Below are 19,040 nucleotides of genomic sequence, written 5' to 3'. Positions count from 1 at the left end.
CGTGTTTGAAAAAGTGAAGATGTTGCCTATAGCAACCAATCAGATTCCAGCTGTCCTTTTGTAGAATGTACTAAATAAATGACAGCTAGAATCTGATTGGTTGCTATAGGCAATATCTCCACTTTTTCAAACCCGGCCCTGCTTCATTAAGGCACGCTAAACAAACGTATAAAACGCACATAAATCAGACATAAGCTCATCTGTACTCAACAAAGAGTGGATGTAAAGATACATCTGTTGGTGAATACGGGTCTGGGTCTGCTCTTCTCTAACAGACAAGACACCGTAGGATGCGTCCAATACATATGTGTAATATAAAGTTCCAAAAGAACTCACAGAAAGAAAACTATTAATGTCACCTGTTAGTAACATAGTAATTAATGACAAAACATTAAAAAAATTGTAAAAACTTGTTTAAAATTCCCCCCATAAAACACATTTATTAGAATTTTATTAATGTCTACTGTACATACTGTATATCGCATTTTTACAGTTGCTCTGGTTGCAAACACATGTTCTAGCATGTATTCGTGACCACCATCACCAGTGATCCGGCACTTACTCCAGACGTGTAACTGGTGCAAGTGATACCATAGAAAAGCACAAACTTTGGAGATGCCCAAAGAGTTGAATCGGATGTTGCTGCCTGCGCTGGAGCTTGGCACGCCTTTACTGTGCATATCTCCAAACGTTGCTGCGTTTACTGGCATATAGTCCAGTTTTGGGCATGCACAGAGCGATTTAATGCAAATTACATCACGTATCAGCATTTACGTTCCTTAACGTATAAATAAGTCTCTTTCTGCTTTTAATTTTCATCTAAATGTTTAGTAACATTCTGCACCCTGAATAATTTTCCATTCCTTAACATGAGTAGAAGCTGCCATATTGTACATGGTGCAATGTATAATGAAATATTATCCATGGGCTTTAACAAAACAGTGCCTCTAGTGGTCAATTTATCATAGGTAATCGGTTGAATTTTCCATTGTATTAAACTCTCCTAGATGCAGGAGTTCAACTTTAAATATAAAATATTTGTATTTAAAATAGTACAAGATCATTTCTGCAATAAATTAGCTCTTGTACTGTGTTGTGTGTTTAGTAAATTGTAGCTATAATACATTAATTTAGATGATAATGAAGATTTTGGCCGTTCAGTTCAAATAGAATCATTTTTTTAATTTGCCGTATACTGTTATTTGCCACCCTCTGGTTAGCAAGATTCCTTTTTATATGTTAATAGAGATTTACTTTTCATAGGCATTGATAGCTTAAGTCGTGCCCCGGCAGATAAGCTTATCCTACAAGATAAATATTCATGGTACAATGTCAGCCATTGTGTTTTTAGTATGAATAAGAAGAATATTGCAGGGTGAGTGGGATATTGTTTCCATCTTGTATAATTGTCATTTAAATGAAGAGCTGGATCAGGCAATGTAAAATATGACATTCTAATAAATCTGATATTCTCAAACTGCTATGTAGGCAAGTAGTCCATTACCTTAATATTGCAGCCAACAGGATTGGACGTTGATCTGTCACGACATGTATGCAGTGTACAATACCCAGCATGCTTTGCATGTAATATAGTCATAATTTGCCTTTTCTAAAATGTTGGCAAGATCTGAACTTTATCTTTATATTATCCTAGTTGTGTGCATTGAGAAAGTCATCTGATGAAACGCGTTGGGGGTGGCCTGGAGCTGACATTATTCGTAAAAGGAGAAGGACTGTGTCACGCGCCGAGTGATCGAGCAGCACACCCGACACCCAGCAGACTTATCTGCCCTTGGAGCTCCGCTCGTCCTGGGCGCCGCCATCTTGGATCCGGGTCTGCGCATGCGCAGACCCGCCGGCTGTATTAAAACCTCTCCCCCTCTCTCATTGGTGGATGGTTGTGGCACCCAGTTAAAAAGGCCCCTCCTCTCTTCCTACGGTGCCTGTTCTTTGAGTCCCCCTCTGGTGATAGAAGTGGCTTCCCTGTGTGTCCTGTCTATACTCTGGTCTGCAGAGCTGAAGCTCCACCTGCTGAAACTACCATACTGTTGTCTGCAGAGCTGACGCTCCACTTGCTACATTCACTACCCCGTGGTCTGCAGAGCTGACACTCCACCTGCTGCATCTTCCATATTCTGTTACTGCAGAGCTCATGCTCCATCTCCTGTTCCTGGGTGTCTACCTAGCTTCCTGGACCGCTGACTAGTCCTCCTACAGTCCCTTCTCCTGTAGCCTTCCCAAGGGCTTCCGTTCTGTACTTCTAGTGGGGGCCGTGACCTGCGAGGCAGACGCAGCTAAGACCATACTGCTTTGCGGCAGTTCCTGGTGAACACCTTCTCCTTGTTAGACTCCGCACCCTGCTAGAGTAGTGCAAAACTGTACGAACCCTAAGATTCGCTTCATTAGCTTGATACCTCGTGTGAATCCGTGACAGACTGCTGAATTGTATATCCTTAAGGTTTAGATTGGTCTGTTTACTCCCTACATCTTCTACATGTGTACACCTTATGTGTGATAATAAAATGTTAAATGATTTTATACCCTTTCTTTTATTTGTTTTATTTAGTACTGTACATTTTGTAAATAATTTTCTATTATGTCCCCAATCCATATTAATGTCCCAGTCAGACTGGGGTGTAGTCACAGCTTCTATCGCACAATTTATTTGTGCAGTTTGGCAAATTGTTTTCTAACTGTCAAGAAATTAAATTAATAAACTGCTACATCATATTGGAGCAGAGTTTATTTTGATTACTGTTGTAAATAATAGTAATAATACGTAAGCACTATTTGTGAATAATAGAGTTCAATGTAAAAATGTCCCTAAAAAATACAGTGTCAGAGAATTGTGGGTGTTTAGTAACTAAAAACTGCAACAATGACTTAAAGGTCACAAACCCCATCCAGTGATATACTAAACTGTAGTGTCATGGTTCCTATTTTTTTTTTTTTTTATATATTGAAAGCCTAAGATCAGCACTTTCAGACCCTTGTGCACCAAAAAAATTGGTAAAACTCAAAAAATATGCACAAGGGATGCAGAATGTGGCCCTCCTCGAGAGAGCAAGGACCCTAGTCCCCGAGCCCCGGAACCAAAAGGTCCTTTATTGGGCACGGGTCTTCAGACCCCTTTTCCGCAAGGCTAGGGGGGCACCTTTAGCCCCTGGGATCCACTGAAGCATCACCCATTGCTCGATGAGTGCCGAGTGGGTTATAATCTTTTTCTTGCCCAGCCAAAAGGCCCGGGCAAAGAATATAGCGATGCTTAAGAGAAAGGGGCCAAAGGTGCGTGGGTGCCAACATAATCACATTATGTCTGTATTGCTGACTAGGAGTCACTGCTCCTGTCAGACTGGTTCAGGATAGTGAATGTGTCTCTGCGGACAGAGCTTTCTTTGTGGACCTGTCAAAAGCATGAGGACATTGAGCTTCATCTCAGCCAATTCAGTGGAAAAGTGAAGAACACTCATTGAGGATTGTTCATTGATGACTGACAAAAATATGCCGGTTAGGTATAGGAGTGTATATTGTCACATGTTTGCTATTATTTTGTGTGATGTGTGTTTTACTGTGCTGTGTTATTTATATATATATATACAGTGAACTAATCAGGCTGGGGTTACCGTCTTCGGGGGTAGATGGCAGCACCTCAGACAAACCAGCCAAGGATATCACATCAGTCAATTGTTTTGGTTTGACTAGCCACAGCTAGTTTCATTTTCAAGTCATAAAAATAAACAAACAGAAACAACATCCTTGCCTGTCCGGCACTAACTAAACATACTGGAACACCCTAAAAAACACACTAGAAACATCCTCGGGTCTAATATACTGTGATATCCGCAATCTTTAAATATTACTATGCTACTCATAGGCAGACCGAGGAGGGGGGGTTCTAGTGCCTGGAAACCCCTCTCCAAGCCTGGGGCACTGTATAATTGAGGTGGCTGGACCCTGTCCCCGCTTCATACGGCTCTGCTTGAAAAGGAAGAGCTACATGCACCTAACAGTAGTGCACGCAGCATTGCCCATGTATAATTTGGGGATAGGAAGAGTTAGAGAGCAGCCAAGCACTGTCTAAAATTATAGCCACGCCCCATGCATGCTTGTCACACCCACTGGCAGCATGGTGTGGAAACCCCCCTCTACAAATCCTGCTTTTGCCCCTGCTACTCTAATTTGTCACTCCCCAATAGAGGGGGTTATACCACCTCCTCTAAAAAGTTATGAAGCAATAATAATAGACAAACGGGGGTGCTAAATAAATGTGCATATATACACATAGGGAGAATATGGCAGAATAACACTCACAAACACCTAGGTTGCACTTACAAAAATGCCATTTTATTAAAACACATCACATCAATACAATAAAACAAAAAGGCCAATGGATCTAGTGATATACTCTAAATAAGTAAAACCCAAAAACTTTTTGTTTTAATTTAGTTATGTGCTTTAGTAAAATTGTATTTTTGTAAGTGCAACCCAGGTGTTTGTGAGTGTTAATCTGCCATATTCTCTTTATGTGTATATATTTTCCAGTATTTATTTGATGCCACCGATTGTCTATTATAGTATAGGAACACCCTCTCTCAAGTGATGGACCTTTTGTTCTACACACATACAAAATACAAGACTTACTGGTTACCTATTGCAGTGTCACGAACCATCCAACCTCCTCCCCAGACTGTGAGAGACAGAGGAGACTCCCTGAGCAGCGGCAGGGAGAAATAGTTACGAAATATATGAACATTACCTACACTACCAAATTGTGAGCGTATTTTAAGTTGAACTTTAATAAATGTTTTAACCAATGGTGTTTCACTATACGATCCTCTCTATCTTTTTTATGCATGCTGGTAGTAATGAAATGAGGATGACAAGCAAACACGCTGGGGAAAGTGAACTGTGTAATTCACATACATTGAACTGTTTTATATTGCAATTACAACGGACACTTTTAGAACCTAGGTTGGACTAAGAGAACTGTCAGGATCTGCCTGCAGCTTTTTGAATTTGCATGCTGCTTTGTATTGGCAACTCCTGCCTCCAGGATTATTGGACTTGTTATATTAATGTTTATCTGGCAGTACCTCTATTCACCCCTTGTATTGTGCCTTTTTCTTCTCATTACTAGGGGTTAACCTGTTGCACTAATTACCTCCTGCACCTGGCAGTTCCTATTTATACCTACCACTCTCTATTACCTGTGCTGGTCATTGTTGTTTTGTTGCTATTCCTTATGGTTGTGGTCTCCTGCTTCTCCTTTGCTCTGGGACTTTCACATGCTGCTGCTGACATCACTACACCGGATTTTCTCTCCACTCAGCCATTCTACCTGCATTTGCTGCATTCCTTTGTTACCAGTATTCAGCTTTACTCAGAAAACCCTGTGCAGTGTCAGCAATATTGGATTCGTACTATTTCCTGTATTTTCTGACTAAATCTGCTCAATAAACACCTTATGCTTTCATCACATCCCGGGCTCAATAGCTGTGATTTCCATTGAAGCGTGAGATGAACATTTGAACTTGTGTTCGATAATTATCTCCCTTATGAACATAATAAGGGTTGTATTTGATTGTAATATTAAAGTAATTGGAAGAAGCCCAAAGTGAGATTTGAAATTTGTCTCCGGGTGGCTTTACCTGTTTACAAACATTAATTCCCCTTTCATACTCCAGCCTCGACCCAGGCTTCTGCCCCGGGTCGAGGCTGCAGTATGATTGAATCCAGGGGGTAAATGTATGATACTCTGGTTTCTTCAACTCCCACGAGTTCGGCGAGATGACAGCTAAAATTTAAAGCGGCGCTGCCTTGTAAAGGGAAACTTGCCTTTACAAGGCAGCGCCGCTTTAAATTTTAGCTGTCATCTCGCCGAAATCGCGGGAGTTGAAGAATCCGGAGTATCATACATTTACCCCCAGGTCTAATTCCTGGGTCGGCTGACCCGGGAATTAGACCCGGGTCTTTTGGTGGGGTAATTCCCAGTTCGTCTTAGCAGCTGTTTATGAAGGCTATTTAAAGCATTGCTTGGTGTGCTCACAATTCAGCCCTTGCTAGATGTAAGCCCCTATACCTGGGGGCTAAGTGCATCTAGTCTTAACTGTATTTTAGTGTTGATTAAGGCTCTCAGTATAGGCTCTACAGACAATGAGGTACCCTTGAAGCTGGGATGCATGCTTAAATGTATTGACACACACACACACACACACATATATATATATATATATATATATATATATATATATATATATATACCACAAGGCTTCTGTAGAGCAAATAGTCATGCAATTCAGCTGGGGTACAAATCAGTCCCCACTAACTGCCTCTGCATTATGTCCAATAATAGCCTATTATTATAAACATAGTTCCTGTAGATTTACAAGAAGTCATAATTGTCAGCTAGTTTTGTATTTGCCATACAACAGGTGCACAAAATACACCTCATTACAGAAAAATAAGATGGGTTTTCATAGAGCATCTAAGGATTTGAAGGTTGTGGGAAAGTGTGATTGAGCGTGGTAGGGAATTCCATAGGTGGGGAGCAGCACAGGAGAAGACTTGTAGCCTTAATTTCATCAAGGTCAATGGTAGCCGCTTGCTGCCCACCATTGACCTAGATGATCTACACAGCACAAATCCAGATGCTCACCTACAGTCCGTTTTCTGGAGACATGAGTTTTGTGGCCGAATAGGCTATTTTGAAAAGGTGCAAAGTTCCGGCGATACAAACTTCGAGAATCACTTTTGCTTCCCCATTCCACAATGTATTCATAAATTTGCATTTTTTGGAATAAAGTTGGGATGGCGATAGTCGTCCTGCTACATGGTGTTGTTGGGATGGGAACACCTAAGACCAAATTCCTATAGAGAATCATACAAAATATTCTGGCCAAATTTGGAATGAGTGGGTTTTTCACAGAACAGTTGTGAAAATTTTTGCGCATCTCTAGTCCCATCAAAAGTCCAGTCATCCCTTTCTTTAAATTAAGATTTATTATTTTTCTTTTAAAATACTGCTGTGTTTCTCCCCATTTATTTAATTTTTCATGAGAGTGCAAGACATCAAGACAGCACTAGGAACACCGCTAAAAATGCAGTTACCCCTGAAACCAAACCAGTTCACCTCCTCTATATGGTACCCAATCATTCCCTGTCCTGAGCAAACATCTGCTTCTATGTAAATATCCACTATATTTAATCATGACTTATTATTTCTCTGTTTTATTCCTTATACACAGAACATAAATATATACCTACCTCCCAACACTTATACTTGCAAAATCAGGACAAAATACACCCCCAATTTGCCCAATCCCGCTCAGTTTGTTTGTATGTGTATATATAGATATGGTATAGATGTTCAAGGAATTCCTCTGTGGCTCCTAATATTTATAGTCCTGCAGTCCCTAAAAGTCCAGTGAATATACTATTGTATAAGGCAGCGGTTCCCAAAGTGCGCTGTCACAGGGGTACAGCGGCCAGCAAGGGAAAAAACAAACAAAAAAAACCAAAACAATAAGGCGGTGCCCGGGACCCAGCAACCTCCTCCCTCCTCGCCTCTCACTGAATGTCGGGCGTGATGACATCACACCCGAGGGGCAGAGGGGGCAGAGTGAGAGAGGGCAGAGGGGTCAGAGTGAGAGGGGGTAGAGTGACTGGATGCAGAGGGGGCAGAGTGACTGGATACAGAGTGAGAGGGGGCAGAGGGGGCAGAGTGAGAGGGGGCCAAGGGGACAGAGGGGGTAGAGGGAGAGGGGGCAGAGTAAGAGGAGGCAGAGGAGGCAGAGTGAGAGGGGGCAGAGTAAGTGGAGATGAAGGAGGGCACAGTGTGAGTTATCTGTAAATTATTCTTTGACAGAAATATAATTAAAAAAAATATATACAAATATTCTTTTCCCTTCTTTTCCTTTGGATTTATGTGTATTATTTTTGCATACAACTAAATAAGTATTTCTGTCCTGACCTAAATATTTATTACGTATTTTTTTACTCAACTACTTATAAAATAGGACTGCTCGGTAATTATTATAGAGGCTCTAAGGGTGCCGCGAACGGCAAAAGTTTGGGAACCACTAGTATAAGGTATAAACTTGCCCATTTAAAGTACATGAAAAAGTTTCACCTGACTGACTAAGCAAAAGTTGCAACATTGTTGCTTCTTCTGATAAGTAATTTGTCACAATTTACAATCTAAGACCTTTTGGGAAATTTTGCTGAGAAAGTCTTATGTAGATTAAATGTATTTTGTGAAAATCAAAAATATAAAGCTCTGACCTTCAATAATAACGAGAGGGGAACGACTCATCTTTCGATTGCTCTCCTGTAACATATATAAAGATAGGCTCGAGCTAATGCCTGACTTTCATTATTAACCACACTATAAAATATATGCTAACGCTTGTGATTAAGTAAGTTAACAAAGCAGCCAGGATGGGCAATACAAGAGTAATTAATCATAATAATTACTTGGAATACGTTAGAGGCCACCTCTACGGGGACATAGAGTAGATATGATCAGGAAATGTCAACATGCAGAGTTTACAACAAGTCTGCAGAATAGTAACTAAGGGACTGAATACTGCAGAATACAGAACAGGGGAGGTAATATCACGGTGACATTGGAAAGCACAGATAACACACTGAAGGAGGCAGATGTTTTCTCAACTGGTTTCTAACAACAAAAAAGTATGTGCACACAATAAACAAATCAGTGCTCATTGCCAAAACTAGAAACTTAGATAAATATCTGTAATCCTCCATGATCACAGACTATAACACCAGAAAGAAACGAAATCCACAAAATCTGAATTTAAAAAGAACCAGGGTAACAGCAAACCAACAAAATAAATGCCTGTAGCTCTAGCCTTCAATGCTTGCCTGGGTGAGGTTCTAGCATGCTAATGAACCCAGTTAATATGCTAATCACTCAGCTGGGCAGGGCTTTGTCTAGCCAGTGCCACTCAACCTATTTTGCGTTAGCTCTCCTGTAGTTTTATAACATAAGTTAGCACTGAGAGAGTTGAGGTAGCGGGAGGCATAAGGGATATTCTAGGGGTGGAGCACTCCCAGTAATGGGGAACAAAATCTCAGCCCCATATGCCCTGTGGATGTGCACAGCTGGATAAAACAGGAGAGGATGGGTGGACCAGTAGAAATAGAGATCTTCCAATTGATCTACATGGACACACTACAGTAAGTTGCGTGTGCAGTACACTTTTATCAGTGTTTCTAACAGATGTAGTGCAGAAACCGAAGAAAAAAACTAGTTCGTCGTGCAGTTCTGGGGGCACCATGGATACATAGAAAGGGAGACTGAGAGAGAGTGACAGAGAGAGACATACACACAGATAGAGATAGAGGGAGACATACATCATATTTATTAACGTACTCTTATCACGGAAACAAAAATATCTTATGTCCACGATTTTACATTATTTTATCATGGTGGCAACTGAACGATGGTAAAGTGTTACTAGATTTAAACGTTATTGTTCCCTCTAAGTAGATCTCCATATCAATATAATGTTAATCAATATAGGACTCACCACCAATGAGAAACCGCGACACAGTATAGTATTTACGTTATTGGCTCCGTAGTGAGGAACGCCAACATCGTACCTGCTCAGTCACCTTTTTTAAACCAGTTATATTTTAGAATAAATCTTTCTTGGCACCTTCTGTGAGTAATAACTTAAGGGCTCATCTCATTATTTTTTTTACTATCTTTTTGCTTTAAATGTTATTTTTGCTGTCATAAAACCTTTCATGAACACATACCCTTTTATCAGGATGGAGTGGAGAAAGTAGTTGAAGTCTTGGGCTGCACAGATTGTGAGGGATCAAATCTGTTTTCTGTGCGAGGGACCCGAAGGATCTTGGGGCTAGACTTACTAAGCTGCGGGTTTGAAAAAGTGGGGATGTTGCCTATAGCAACCAATCAGATTTTAGCTATCATTTTGTAGAAGGTACTAAATAAATGAAAGCTAGAATCTGATTGGTTGCTATAGGCAACATCCCCACTTTTTCAAACCCGCAGCTTAGTAAATCTAGCCCTTGGTCTATGTGGGATACCCTTTGATTGGGAAGGTACCACAAAGGGTGCAGTTCTGAAGGGACGTTGGTGTTGGTGAGGTTGACGTCTCGCGTAGACAAAATATGGCTGGGGGCAGTTCATAGTGGTGGTTAAAGTCAGATCTCTGGGTCCTCCACACGCTTGGGCAGTTAGTGGTGAGAAAAATAGTTAAGCAAGATTAAGTTATAATTATGAAAAAAACTAGCTCGAGCATCTCTAATTTCAATGGGTTTTTTTGCCATGCAGTAAATGAACTGGAAACCTCACTGAAATGAATGAGAAAAGCTTGAATTTTTAGAGAATAGATGCTGGTCCCTCCCAAAATTCATCAAAATGTTCTTATTTTTAATATGAAATGTATTGTGTGTATAAATTCTGGCATATGGCTTTTCAGTGAGTAATTGGGTTTAAGTTATTTCAGAGTTAGTTTGACTAAGCTGAATTGGCAGAAATCCGAATGATTATCTAAACTCATGTGTTTGTGGGCAAAGAGTACAGCGAGGAGTGTCCTTATCAGATCTGTGGTCATACATCCTGTGAAATATATATTGGAAACTTATGTTAAATTTGTTTTAGAAATATGCTGAGTCTTTGTGCATGCTGTGTTTGTTGTTTATTGAGAAGCAATGTGTCATGTGCATTCCATGGAACGCTTTAATTCTGCATGAGCTTCAGTCTTATTGTAATTATACAAATACAGAATGACTTGCTAGTTTGAGATAAGGAACAATGTAGAAAACAGGCTAGATTTAGACTTTGCTATAAGACTGTATTATATTCCATTGGCCTCGCTGTCACTGTTTTGGAAGACAAATCCTGCAAGAAAAGGGTTCTCTTTGTGGTGTCACTACATTGGAGGTGATGAAGAAGGCTCAGGTGTACCAGGAGGGGTAGGGTTGGCTGGGGGGCAGGGTCAGTCCCATAGTGGGCGGCCTTGGGCTATAAACATTGTAAGGACTGATTGTATAAACAATTATCACATACTTGACTAATTTTGCAAGTGTAGTCCGGGAGAGGGGCGTGACTAGAGGGTGGGAGGGGGCGGGGAGCGGCCAAATGCGTCATCTTGGCCCCTCCACCCACAACAGAAATGCCGGTTTGTCGCGGGGGCGGGGCCAAAATGACACGATTCACCGCAAATCGCATAATTTAGGCTAGGCAGTTGCGGGATGCAGGAGACTTGCCTGCTCTCCCGGGAGTCCGTGAGACCGCCCGAATTTCGGGAGTCTCCCGGACATTCCGGGAGAGTTGGCAAGTATGAATTATCACTGTTTAACTAATACAAAATATGAATGATTTGCTTATAAGACCAGGTTTAAGCAAGCTTTGACGCTCTAGCTGGTGAGGAACTACAAGGTCCAGCAAATGTTGGGAAAGTATCATGCAGAAAATGCAGTTGTTGAGGATGATTATGTAACCCTGCCACGTATGTGACTGTATATTCTGCGTACAGAAGAGATTTTGAGTTGTGCAATCACTGTATTAGCAATGCAATAAAGCTGTCATTTAGGATTAGGGATTTACAGTGTGTGTTGCAGGTCTCAAAGCGAAACACTGACTCTAGGTGAGTTCATTGCCCAAAACCCTCCACATCTCCACAGAACAGACAGTGCCACAAGTGAGTTACATAATCAACCCTTACAACTGGGGTTTCTGCATGATCTTATTTTAATTTAGTAAATGCAGACTTAATGGAATCCATGAATTGCAAGTTTTAAATCTGTGGTTTCTTTAATGAACTTTTTAATAACTGCACAATCCTTAAACTGCCTAATTTAAGTAAAAGTTACATTACCCCATATACAAATATTCACTTCTCTAGACTGAAATACAGAGATAGAATAATCATTTTCCAAGAGCCGCATTCTAAGTCAATAAAATCTGTGTTGGATACTGAAGGAGACCATATACTGGGTGCACGCACAGCTGAACGTACATTTTTTTTTATTTATTTTTTTATTTATTTTGTATTTACATTTCTGTACTTAGGCAAAAATATACTCAAAAAACTTGCGGCTATATTACATGAAGTTGCGGCTCTCTATTTGCATCACTTAATTGACATTTCCCTTTGGACTATTGCAGGAAAGAACATTCACATTTCATTCTATAAGGGGGTTGTATTTAATTTAATTCACTTGCTACTTGTATTTGTATGTAAATGCATTTTATATTGAAAATGAGACTGGCATTTATTAATAACTGTGCAGACACTATTCCCTCTTGTGTATAGGACACTGCATTATATTATTATATTGTGTACAAACAAGGTAATGCGATTTCAATCTCAAGCCACATCTCTATGCTATAATGGGGCTTAAGTATCCACACTAATATGCCTTACATATACCTACAGTTGTACAGCTGGATGCATGTAAATATACTTTTTCTTGCGTGTGTATTTTCCTACACAAGTTCAGAGCACTGATTTAAAGGAATAGTTGCCACTTACTCATACGGCCATTGTAGTGTCTGTGTATGTGCTCAGTCACACAATGAGAACATGGAGACCAGGAGCTGGGCTGTGCAGGCTGTGAAACAATTTTTACTAAACTGAAGAACAAACATAAAGCAGAATGTTTTACAGCAAACTGCACAACAGCACCGTAACACAACCCGGTGGTGAAACATGGTATTGCAGGTATGAACAGCGATGTGGATCTGGCAGAGTCAGATCACAATATCTAACAGCCGTAGCTGTAAATCCTACCTTATGTGGCAGCTGCAGGGTTACTGTCGTTTAATAACTTCAGTGAGCAGCAGGTAACCCTGCTCACATAGAAGAAGGGATCTGGCATCCTTCTGTATGCCAATGTCTTTGTGATATATAGCTGTACAGCATATAGCAATGGTAAATTGCTATATGCTATACCGCTGGTGCCTGTTTTCGGATTAGAATCGTTTTTGAAGAGCAAACAGAGTCACATCATCTTACAAGACCTAGATCACCTCTCCCCAGCACCCTTAAAATTAGAGCATGTGGGAAATTGCAAGTCACAGGGAAAAATTTGGGTCACATTTCATGGGCTGAATTACTAGCATGAAAGTGTCTAGAGGAAAAATAATGGGAAAGTACTTTTAAAAAAATAAATCCTCACATAATTCCTTTAATAGTAGTGTCAGGAGGACAGGGGATAACATGATTCCTTTATTGTTTTGTGTAATCTGGTGTGGGCATATCTCAAAACATTCCTGCTTTAGGTGGGACAGCTCTGATTTGAGGACTCTGTACAGTCGTCCAGATTATGGCAAGGCAGCTGTGAATGGATGCCATGTGGACTAGTGCACATGGCAGTGAAGGATATTGGAGGGAAAGGGAAGAGAGAACAGGGCAGTCTAGCATTTGAAAAGCAATAGGCATGCATCCCTGTCATGATGTGCCAAACCCCATAGTGCAGTGGTCACACCTTAGTCCCGATGTTGCCCACCGAAATGTTGGGAGGTATGGGTGATAGCATTAGGCATTTTTTAATGTATTGGGCTCAAATCATTATGGTGTTTATCCAACACCTTACTTGAGCTTTGAAATGCAAGAAACATAGCAGGAGCTAAATGATCTAAAAATGCCATGCTTTTGAGATCAAAATACCAAATGAACCAGATCTTCAGTGGTACATTCTGGATAAATGAGAGCTAGAATCTGATTGGTTACTATGAGCAACACCTCCACTTTTCCTTTTTAGAAAGTTTGATACATTTACCCCTAATAGTGGTGGGCATTGCTATATATCAGTTCATGATGTAAAGGAAAGAAACTGCCTAATTAAAACTCTACTTTTTTAAAAAAACAAAAACAAAGCGGATGTATAAAGCGAGGCTAAGGTTAATATTTTACCTTTATGCTTCATTTCAGTTTTTAAAAAATGTCCTTTAAATAGCCAATTTAAAAAAAATAAATAATTCTATTTCAGAAAACAGACTTGGCAGCTACGTTTGAAGCTATAAATATGCAATTATAACATTCACAGATAGAGACACATAGTCCTGCAACCTTAAGGCTAGATTAACCATAAAGGCATTTCTGGAAAGAAGGGCGAGATTAGGCTTAAACCCCTTTCAAAGCATTTCAACTATGCTTTTAAATTAACTACATTGCACAATTGAGGCATGGTGAATAGAACTAAATTATCCATTTGCATGAAGCATCTTTCCTTATCCAGCATAGACACATTTCCTTGATATTTGCTTGGGTGCAAAGAGATCTCGTTCCGCCGTCACGCTTGACAGGCTTATGAAAGCAATGAGAAGCGGGCTCTTTGAGAAGATTTCTTTATATTGGCTTTTTTTCACCCCCCAGAAATAGTCTTGCTTCTCTAGAACTTAATTTTAACATCAAAATAAAGCCAGAGTGAAAAATATGATTTACATCCTTTTGTGATGCTGTCGGCATATCTGACAAAGGAGAGAAGTCAAAACATGACTTGAGGTGGATACCCCTGAGAATCAATTCCTTTATTATGAGAATTGAATGGCTTGATCAGTTGCCACAGTACTCTATTATCCCCAAAATTCTATTCTTCCATGGGTATTATAGTCTTAGAAAAAAAGAAATAAACTTAAAGCGGATGATACCAAAATTATCTTTATGAATTTCGATGTCGAATAGGTTTAAAACTCCAATAGATTTAGCTATAATAATGTTCTTGTGCTGAATAAATATGGTAAAATATAACTTGTAGTTAGTTCTCTCCAGTTGTCTCTTTGTTTGTAAGTTATATTATATAAGAAGATAAGAATAAAGTACTAATCTGGAGAAAAACAAGTTGGATGCAGGAACTTTGTTTTATAAAATGGTGAGTTTGACACCATAATCTTTCTGCACCAGTGTGAGCCTCACATGACTACTCTCTCTTTTCACTATCAAACTCTCAGTTTGAGGAATCCAGCGCAGTTCTAGCGGGGTGTTTCCACGGCATGCCGCCAGAGTCTAGGTAAGGGGTGTGGCTATCATTTGAGAGAGAGCTAGGCTTCTTTGCCTTTAAAAGCCATTGGTGCTTTAAATTTCCCGTTCAAAGACACCGATTTCCAGCGACTTGCAGAAATCGAAACTTCATGCATATACCCCCCAATGTTAAATCAATAGTACCCATATTTAATAATTAGGCCTTCCTACCAGAAACCAACCTGACATTAAATTTATAGAATTCACATTTAATTAGTACACCCCTTTCGCCCTACCAGCCCCAACATTAAATTAATAGTACTTACATTTAATAAATACACATTTTTCTCTCCCAAACAAGCCCAAAATTAAATAATTAGTAATAACCTTTAATAATTAAATCTTTTTCCCCCAAACTGTCCCAAAATTACATAATAAGTACTCAGATTTAATAAACTGCCCTCCTTCTCCCCAAACTTAGCCCTGTGTTTAATTAATAGGAAGCAAATCACCCCATCATTAAAAATAATGACAACACCCCACCGTAACTTAATAGATACTACCATGACCCCACTATTAAATTAAATAGTCCCTTCCGTCAATAAATTGTCACCACTGATAAATTAATATTTTCCAGCCACTGTTAAATGATTAGCACCCACCTTCACCATTAAATGAATACCCACCCTCCACCCCCATTACAACAAGAGACCTCCCACCACATTTCCCTTCTTCCATCTGACTATTTAGATTTCAGAGGCACACTCATCTCTCTCCCTACCTCGTTTCGTGCACATGTGGGACTGCACTATGTCAGCTAGTGCGTGTCCCACGTGTTCACCTGACAGTACAGGAGGGGGTGGTGGGACGTAGAGTGTAGAGGGGCGGTTTGTAAAGTGTAGAGGGGGCAGAACATAGAGAGTAGAGGGGGCAGAATGTTGAGCTTAGAAGGGGTAGAATGTAGAGCGTAGAGGGGGCGGAATGTAGAGTGTAGAGGGGGTGGATGTAGGGTGTAGAGGGGACAGAATGTAGAGTGTAGAAAGGGCAGAATGTAGAATGTAGAGTGGGGTGGGATGTAGAGTGTAGAGGGGCCGGATGTAGAGTGTAGAGGGGGCGGAATGTATAGTGTAGAGGGTGCAGAATGTAGAGGCAGCAGAATGCAGAGTGTAGAGGGGGCAGAATTTAGATTGTAGAGGGGGTGGGATGTAGAGTGGAGAGGGGGGTGGGATGTAGCGTGTGAAGGGTGCAGAATGTAGAGGGAGCAGAATGCAGAGTGTAGAGGGGGCAGAATTTAGAGTGTAGAGGGGGTGGGACGTAGAGTGTAGAGGGGGATGGGATGTAGAGTGTGAAGGGTGCAGAATGTAGAGGGAGCAGAATGCAGAGTGTAGAGGGGGCAGAATTTAGAGTGTTGCGGGAGGTGGGACGTAGAGTGTAGAGTGGGGCGGGATGTAGAGTGTAGAGGGGGTTGGGATGTAGAGTGTAGAGGGGGGCGGGATGTAGAGTGTAGAGAGGGCAAAACAGCCTGCTACAACCTCCATTGCTGTTTAAGTATTATGACACTGCCCCCGTCACATGCATTCCTGCCTTCACTGACATCATCACACAATTGGACAGGTCACTGCCTCCCACGACATCAGCACAATCATCTCCTGCTGCACAGAGTCTGATGATCTGGTTGCCACAGTTTGTTCTTTCTCTCTTCAAAACTCAGGACATCCTGGATTCAAAGGAATTGAAGACTGGATACAATAAGTAAAAGTCATATTTAGTTAAACAGACTTTAATAATGGGTCTTGCATATGCTGTGATGGCACACGTTCCTTTATTTAGATGTAAATTTGTTTGACTAAAAGTTGTAAATGAGTAAAATTGATACATATGGAGCAATCAGCAAAAAATACAGAGAGGACATTAACAGTCTTATATTGAAAACCAACAGAGCAACGTGAAACAAGTGATGATAATATATAATCTGGAATATAAAGGTTTATGAAGCTTTAAATTTTCCTGCAATGTCATGTTTAAGTTTCTTCCAATACTAAGTGTAGCTTGGACAGACTTTGTCCATGCATCTGCCTAAATTGCTTATTCCAGTTACAGGTACAGGAAGGTTTTCTAATTATATAGAATACAGATAATGCTCTACAGACGTCATCACTGATACCACGATGGCTGTAAGAACATCTTAACCTCTGTCTCTTATTGCTCAAAGGAACTACTAAGGAAGAGTGCAGCGTTCAGGTTCTTCTTACTTCAGAGCTGCCAGCAGTTCCTTGCAACCCCAGATCAAGGGAAATAGAGTCTTATTGGCCAATCAATTATGGAAAGTATATAACTATTGAGATCTGATAATAAAGACTGATCATTTTTATTTGAACCCACCTCAATGTCTTATTATTGTTTCCTGATATCTGACCCTGACTTTTTCCTGATTAAATTAACTTCCTGTGCCCCTGGACATGGCTTCTTCTTGTCCATGTTCCTCACCATGTTTTTTGCACTCTCCCTGCAGTCCACTTCTTTAAACTGAAAAAATGTAATTCTTTTGGATCAGCTCATATTCGATTGTTCACTCTAACCAGTCTCTAACTAGTGCTGAAAATTCCTTTCACTCTAGAGCAGTGATTTTCAGACCTGTTCTAATAAAGACTAATGCCAGATTTTCTCACAGAATCACTGGTGACATCATAAATAGCACATGCAGATCTTTAAAACTTAATCAGCAATCATACTATGTAATGGGAGTATTAATGTCATGTAGTAGGAGTTATTAATGTAATGTAGTGGGTGGCATTAATGTAATGTATTGAAGGTGTGATAAGATTGGGTCAGGGTACCATCACCTGGGGATAGACAGCTGCACTTCACATGTTCCAGCCAGATACATCACAACAGTCCAGTGTCTTGGTTTAACTAGTCTCAGCTAGATGTATTCACCAGCATAAAAAAAAAACATAAACCAAAATTCTAGCCTGTCCAGCTTCTAACTAGTACACAGAAACGCCCTCTCTCAAGTGAAGGACCTTATGTTCAACACACACACACACACACACACACAAAATAACAGAACCTAGTGGTCATACATTGTAGTGTCTCTCAGGAAGCATCTAACCTCCTCCCCAGGTAATGAGAGACTGATTGAGCTGCCTTGCAGCCTTTTACCAGGATCACGCAGGGACAACTCCTGATCACCAGCAGAGTGAGCTACAAAATATTCTGGTAAATTTGGAAGCCCCAGAATGGATCTTATGAATGGAGTCTACTATTCTCTCTCCATTCATACCCCAGCAACCCTTACCAGCTTTTCCTAAACCTGAAAACAAACTTTGAGAAAGTTTCCTCAAGCGCAACAATCTCCCTGAGGTTTTAAAACGTACAAATCAGAAACCTGTGTGATACATATCATCTTTTGATCACTTTCCCAGCGCTTATAGCACTAAGGGTATTAATGAAATGTGAGGGATGGTAAGAGCTAATAAAGTAATGTGTAGGCTATTAATTTATGTAGCCGCTGGTTGGGAGCTGTTCATTTAACATGGGTTCTCTATTTATTAAATGTGGGACTATTAATTTAATGTGGGTTCTGTGAGGGCTATTAAGATTTTTTTGGGGGGCTAATAATGTAATATGAGGTCTCTGTTTTAAATGTGGTGGCTAATAATGTAATGAGGCTCGGTGATGGGGAGGAGACCTATTTATTAAATGCCAATATTATTAATTTAATATTGGGACTGGTTGTAGGAAAGGAGGCCTGCTTATAAAATGGGGTTGCTATTGATTTATAATCTGGACTGGTTGGGGAGGGACGCTTAGAGTGCTGCGTGGCTTTCCAGGATTTGAATAGCACTTTTCCAAACATTCCAGGTTTTGGAAAACCAACAATAGAGATTACAATAGCAGTAGCAGATAGTCGTACAGGTAGGAGAGAGCAGTACAGATTGCCAATTGTCCTGATTCTTGCAATTTTGTCCTGATAGCTTTAGGGAACTGTCCCATATATTTAGGACTTTGTTGAGAATTATGTATTGCTCTGCACATGAAGGGGTAGCTGCATGCGTATAACAGTGGTGCTCACCTGTT

Source organism: Mixophyes fleayi, chromosome 5 (assembly GCF_038048845.1).
Source record: "Mixophyes fleayi isolate aMixFle1 chromosome 5, aMixFle1.hap1, whole genome shotgun sequence".
Lineage (NCBI taxonomy): Eukaryota > Metazoa > Chordata > Amphibia > Anura > Limnodynastidae > Mixophyes > Mixophyes fleayi.
The sequence above is the reverse complement of the archived record's forward strand: the minus strand, read 5'-3'. Positions refer to the sequence as shown.